We start from the raw sequence: 6,985 nt of genomic DNA, 5'->3' as shown, positions 1-6,985 counted from the left end.
TTTTTACTAGTAAAAATTCAATTAGAGAGCTCTGTAATTGCATTCTTACTAGTAAGAATTTAGTTAGAGAGCTCTCTAATTGTAATTGTTACTAGTAATAATTGAATTGTAGAGCTCTCTAATTGTAATTCTTACTAGTAACAATTCAATTGTAGAGCTCCGTAATTAAAAATGAATGGAAGTCAATGGAGACATATGACTAGTAAAAATTCATTTGTAGAGCTCTCTAATTGGAATTGTTACTAGTAAGAATTGAATTAGAGAGCTCTGTAAATGTAATTCTTACTAGTAATAATTAAATTAGAGAGCTCTCTAATTGTAATTTTTACTAGTAATAATTGAATTAGAGAGCTCTCTAATTGTAATTGCTACTAGTAAGAATTGAATTCATGGCTAGACTGGCCATTGGGCATACCGGGCATTTTCCCGGTGGGCCGACGTGCTTTTTGGGCCGATACATCTCATACTCATACATACTTCTTATTATTTTTTTTTATTTTTTTTTAACGGCCCATAAAATTTGTACATCGGCAGCCCATTCGTTTTGTTTTGTTTTGCTTAATTGGCGGCGCTGGGTTTGTGCCGGTGTAATGCAATGGTCAAAAAAAGTCAGTGTTAGTTTTTTTTTTCTGACAGACCAGCCCATGAAACACGTAGATCAGTGGCCCATTGGTTCTTTTCTTGATTGACACTGGGCTGGCCCAATCACAACTTTAAACGAGTGAGCAGGCGTGCAGCAGTGTCAGTGTGTATCTGTCAAAATAGTCAGCGAGATGGAGAAGAAACGCAAGGAATGTGCAGAGAAATAGCGTGAAAAAATAGAACCAGGCCCTTAAAGCAGACACTGTGTCAAAATATATGTTTTCTGACCTTCATCAGCTCCTGTGACAGATGATGATAGTGAGGAGGATCAGGAGAGAGATGAGAAAGTGTAGAGCCTGCGGTAAGCAGAACTACTTTCAAAACACTTAGGCTATGTCATGAGTGTAGGAACCCATAACCCAGTTACAGATTATTTCCACATCTGCATAGTTGTCGATTACCGCAATTCACTAGAAATTTAATGAGAGGCGTTTGTAAACCATGTTTTCCGCCAAAATAAAATCTTGATGCAGTTTGCGTCAAAATAAAAGATCATGTGCTTATCTCTTTCAAGTATAGAAATTGGTACTATGAAAGTTTCCTTTATTTTTTAGTGCATTTGTTTTACAAAATATGGCTATTACTGTCATTGGATTAATATTATAACTATTATGTAGTAGTAGGTGTAATGTAAATAGACACTGTAACTAAAAGAGGCTTGAATTTTTCTTTGTTTAATTTGCACACTGAATATGGGTTGGAGCTTTTAATTTTGAACTCTCAAAGTGCACCAGATTGATGAATTTAACATTAAAATGCACAAAATTTTCTCACGGGGGAGCATGCCCCCAAACCCCCCTAGAAGGACCGAGGTCCCACCACCACAGTTTTAACAAAAATCCTGTAAGGAACACTTGTATTGCTATGCCAATGCAGCTTATATCTTGTTTCAGGATTCATCACTGTGTAGTATAGTTCAACTGTATTAATAAATATCAAATTTTTACTTATTTCATCTGTTAACTCTCACTCGTTCCTATACTCACTCATTACATGGAATTAGTGGTTTTAATGAATAGGAATTGGTATGCATATAATTAAGGGCGTGCAAAGATGTCTGGTGTTTATGATCATATAGTGGGCCGGTCTGGGCCAAAATGCCCGGGCCGATTTTTTGTCCCAGTCCAGCCCTGAATGAATTGTAGAGCTCTCAAATTTAATTAGTAAAAATGCAATTACGATGAGTAACGCTGGGTACAATTTAAGCTAAAACGGCTTGCCATAAGGCTGACAAGATTGACTGAACCCTTTGTCACAAAAGCCGGTATTTTCCACTGTCAAGGCATAGCGAGTTCATGTTTTACAGCAGAAACGACAAGCCCCGAAAAGTCTGTTTTAGCGAATCAGTGCGCAGTATTCAGGTCAGGTGACAAGGCTGCTTGCTTGTCACTTTGAAAAGACGCGCTAGCTGAGAGGAGTTTCGTCAAAGCTGACTAAAAGTGATCGAGGATTATGGAGTGAGGATGGATTTCAGCGAACTTGATGAACCCGTGATCTCGGGGGGTAAAAGGAAAATAAAAGCTGAAACTTTTTCACAGAATCTTGCTAAAACAGCACGTTAGTGGTGAGGGAATTGCGTGTACGTTAATCACAACAACAAAGTTTGACAGGCGTCTATGTCAGCTGAGATGATTTACGTTACAAAGATTAACGATTAAAGATTAATTAATTATTAAAAGATTAAAGTGTTTTATTATGTATCATAGCAATTACTTGGCTTTGTTTAACTCTAAAACATGAAATGTGGAGTTATCTGCTTTTGCCACACACACACAAAATATATATATATATTTTTTTGTTTGTTTGTTTGTTTGTTTTTTGTTGTTGTTATTATTACTTAATCAAAACAACCCGGCTGCAGTTTGATTGATATTCAAATGCACAATATATAAAAAAAACATGATATATGAAAATGAACAAGAACGGAGTTATCTGTTTTTGCAAATGAACTCTGTTATATATATTTAGCCCCGATTTTGGCTCGCCGACAGGTTTTGAGAAATCGCAGACAAATGCCCGAAATCACAGGCAAATCGGTGCTCGTTCACGCGAGTGGCAATCACGCAGTGTGAATGAGCAAAGACGCGATCTGAGATAATCGCAGACGAGTCGCCGACGCCCGTGAGATATTTGGCATGCTAAATATCTGGACCTGTCGGCGATTCAAAATCCTGCTGTGTGAAAGTGTTCTGAGTGAAAACTACATCGGCGATGACCGATAGCCAATGAGAGAACAAGATACAGAGCAGTGGGATGTTCAGGGAGGAGTTATAGACCACAATATCAGTATTTTAATAGATATATTTACAATTATATCAAACAGAAACAAAGCACAAACATGCTTGACCAGCAGCAACAGCAGCACATTGCAAAATTATTTATTTACCCCCAACTCTCTTTGCAGAACACACAGTCCTTGCTCCCCTTGTCTTCCCAGCCATTTCCTCATGCATAATATGTTTTTCTTTTTCTCCTTTTCGCTGCAAATCAGTACACAGACTATTTAGATCGCAAGCTTCTTGCAGGCTATCATTTTTAATAACAATTTCAGTGTCGCGCGAAAACTGTGGTCTACGCACACGGGATTTTGCGCTATTTCCTTATCACTTCTCGCGTGTGTTTGGTTGCGAAACGTAGTTTGCGGACCAGACAGAAGTTGTCGGCGATTCTTCCTCTTGAAAGTCATGCAGTGTGAAACCTCCAGTCGCCGATGCATCGTGCAGTGTGAACACACCAGCAACTGAATGTTAACCTGGATAGTCACGCAGTGTGAAAAGAACAGTGACCCGACTACTTTGAAAATCGTGCAGTCTGAACTCGGCATTAGACAAATACAGTAGTATACAGCAAATTTAAAAAATACAGTAAGTCTCTGTATGTGGTGTTAGACGTCACAGAAATTCCCATGATGCAATTGGAATCACAGTTATTTACTGTAAAGAGAAATAGCAGTATAATACTGGGGGATTTAAAGTAAATAACTGTAGAAATTACAGAAAAGTCTAACAGTGTAGATAAGTATTATTATTGTTGTTACGATTATTCGTGAGATACAACACATTATAAGGTAGTTTATAAGGCATTATGCATGCATTATAATGTATCAAGAACACCCTTATGATGCATTACAAATGCAGGCTTCATCTGGTGTTATAATGCATTGTACTCTTAAAAGATATAACCACAAATAGGTAAGTATTATAATGTATTGTAACTGTTGTTATGATTATTTATCAGATGTAAGGCATTATGTAAGGCATAATGCATGTATTAGAATGCATTAAGAATATCCTTGTATTATAAATGCATGCTTCATTACATGTTCATGTGTTGCCAAAAAACACGCCCCCTACAGGTAACTAGAGCAAGGCCATTTAAACATGACAATATCATTGCAGTTTCAGTGGCTGTGTTCATGGCAACCAGTTGGTCATGTCACTCTTGGGTGATGGCAGTGTCACATTGAACCGCATATTTAAAGGCAAAGGCTCGCAAGTATTCTTCAGAAAAAAGTAAGTCATTATTCATGTAACCCTAAATACTGAACTGACTGCTAATTAATTAGTTAACTTGACAACTTGAAGCAATCTGTAAAAATAATCAGCTATCTTGGTATTAATTTATAGTAACAACAGACTGCAGGTTCTTTGATTTAAAATTTACTAGTGATTGTGTTACTATGATTGATTGTGTGATTTTAAAGGGGTGCCATTTAATATAGACCATGAAAACTGATCAGACAGCAAGTAATGTAATTTACAAATAATATATAGACTTACATATGGAAATATGTTATAATTAGATTTTACTGTTTACAACAACATATTTTTTTGTATATTCATCATTGCATATAGCAGGGAACATTGTTTGTAGCAATTTTATGCTATTAATGACGATGACAGGTCTGTGTGATGCTGTTTGCAGGTTTTGAGCAGCCAATGGACAACCTGACATTCACAAACAGCATTCTCACAAACAGCATTCAGCATTCTCAGGGACTGAAAGTTCAGTCTTCCTATCCTATTTTCATCCTGATTCTCTTGGTTTATATATTCGCAATGGGATGTAACATTGGACTTATAATCCTGATCTCAACTGAGAAGAATCTACATCATCCTATGCATTTTCTGTTCTGTAACCTTCCAGTGAATGATATACTAGGGACCTCTGTCGTGTTGCCACGCTTAATGCAGGACATTTTAAGGGAAGCCTCAGAGCGTTACATTACATATGTGGGGTGTGTTGTTCAAGCATATTTTGGGCACATATTTGCAGCAGCATGCCACTATGTGCTGATGATCATGGCCTTTGACAGATATGTGGCTATATGTAATCCATTGCAATACACGACTATAATGACCAATAAAATGGTTATTAAACTATCAGCATCAGCCTGGGGGCTGTCAGTATTCATGGTGTCTATTATGTTGGGTCTCACTATACGCCTTTCTCGCTGCAGGTCTAACATTGAAAACCCTTTCTGTGACAATGCCTCACTGTTTTAACTGTCCTGTGAAAATGTGGTCATAAATAATGTGTTTGGAATAATTTATACTGTTATTGCCTTTATCTTCTCACTTGGATCAGTGTTTATAACATATACCAAGATTGCTTCTGTATGCATAACCAGCAAAAACAAAGCACTCAACACCAAAGCCATAAAAACATGTAGTACTCATATAGCTGTTTATATCATCATGTTTGTTTCTGGTGCCACTGTGTTTTTTCTCCATCGTTTTCCAGAATACTCTGACAGCAGGAAATTAGCTAGTATAATGTTTCACATTGTACCACCAGGACTAAATCCTTTAGTATATGGTCTACAAACCAAAGAAATAAGACAAAAATCTGTAAAGTTTTGGTACAGAAATAAAGTTAATCTAAAGTAAATTAATTATAAAGAAAGAAAATCCATTATAAAATGCCATTTTCTCTGGATGAAAATGAGAATATCAATAATATTGTAAAAGTGCTACTGTGAAAATGATTTAGCCCATACTTTTTCTCCACAAAATAATCATGATCAATAATCATGAACACCCCCAAAACGCTTTTGATCACTTTTAATCAGCCTGGTATAAAAAGATGATCTGAGCCAAATTTGGTGAAGATATTACGAATGTTGCAGAAAGGCACATTATATGTGAACAATTTTTGTCGTTGATGTAACATGTTCTGTTAAAATGAGTTATTGTCTGCTTCATATCTGTAAAATCAGCTTGAGTAGTTTGAACTGATGATTGTTTTTGATAATGCAAAACAACAAATTGTGTGTTTGATATGGAATATTTTTCATCAGCACTCACAGCTCTTGACCAAATAGCTTTTGTAGCATATTTAGTTCATACAATGAAGAGTATGAAGTTTTTTTTTTTGTTTACTTATTTGTGTAATTGTGTGTGTGTGTGTGTGTGTGTTTTCTGTGTCAGAAGGGAGGCTGTGACTTTGAAAACTATAGAGAGTGCAATTCACTCCAAGTACAAAAGAATGGAACAGATCGCTGCACCTGTTTCTTTTAAAACAGGATTTTTTTATAGTGCTGAACTACATTCAAGCCGCTCATGATGAAAATATATGCATGCTTGTTATGATAATTATGATCATTTGCAAACAGTGCAAAAAATATGGGCATTCTAAGGTGTTTTTTAAAGAAGCTCTGTAATGCAAAATTCCCTTTTATATATTTTTTTGTTTCATGTAGTAGTGCTTGTTACCATCTTGTTCCATGTAGTTACAGGGTAAGTGTGTAATTGCGGGCTGTAAATTAAAGTGGTTCATGTTACCCTCTTGTTCCATGTAGTTACAGGGTAAGTACAAAAAAACATACATACAAATTCTCATTTCACTGACTCAGAAAACTTTATTTGAAAAACAACTTTTTTGTAAAACAGATTTACAACACTTCTTTTTCGTTTAAAACTGCTTTTTTAAACCAACAATTAATTTCAAATGCTGAAGTCTTGACATAAAGTAGCATGTTTTGTCCCCCCTTTTTTCTCTTGCTTAGCTTCTTCCTTTTGTTCCTCTTTTTTTTCTTTCTTTCCACTGATTAATCTGAAAAAGAAATCATGTATGTTGCTATTCTGTATTATGTATTAAAAGAAACTGCAGTACTCCCAGAAATACGTCCTCACCATTTACTCATCTTTTATAAAAAAATAAAATAAATACATCTCTGGGAATACATATTATGCAAGCTCATGTGTTCCTAGAAGTTGGAGCATCAAACAATTTTTTTTCTCCAACTTTCAAAAAGTTAGTAAGAAAAATTACAATATTTTAAACTTTTTAGACTGTAAACTATCGCTTCAGACCAACTGTAATAAGTTGCTTATCAAATAAA

General features: G+C 35.7%; 1 pseudogene across 1 annotated transcript; it reads left to right on the top strand.

Annotated features, from left to right (window-relative positions):
• The first annotated feature begins 4,580 nt into the window (after positions 1–4,580).
• On the top strand, positions 4,581–5,531 carry LOC308706261 (olfactory receptor 8G17-like; annotated as a pseudogene). Its single transcript has one exon. The product of its transcript is annotated as an olfactory receptor 8G17-like (transcript).
• The last annotated feature ends 1,454 nt before the right edge of the window (positions 5,532–6,985 follow it).

Source organism: Scardinius erythrophthalmus (genome assembly GCF_964197995.2).
Source record: "Scardinius erythrophthalmus genome assembly, chromosome: 17".
NCBI lineage: Eukaryota > Metazoa > Chordata > Actinopteri > Cypriniformes > Leuciscidae > Scardinius > Scardinius erythrophthalmus.
Note: the sequence above shows the minus strand (reverse complement) of the source record. Positions and strands in the feature narration are given on the sequence as shown.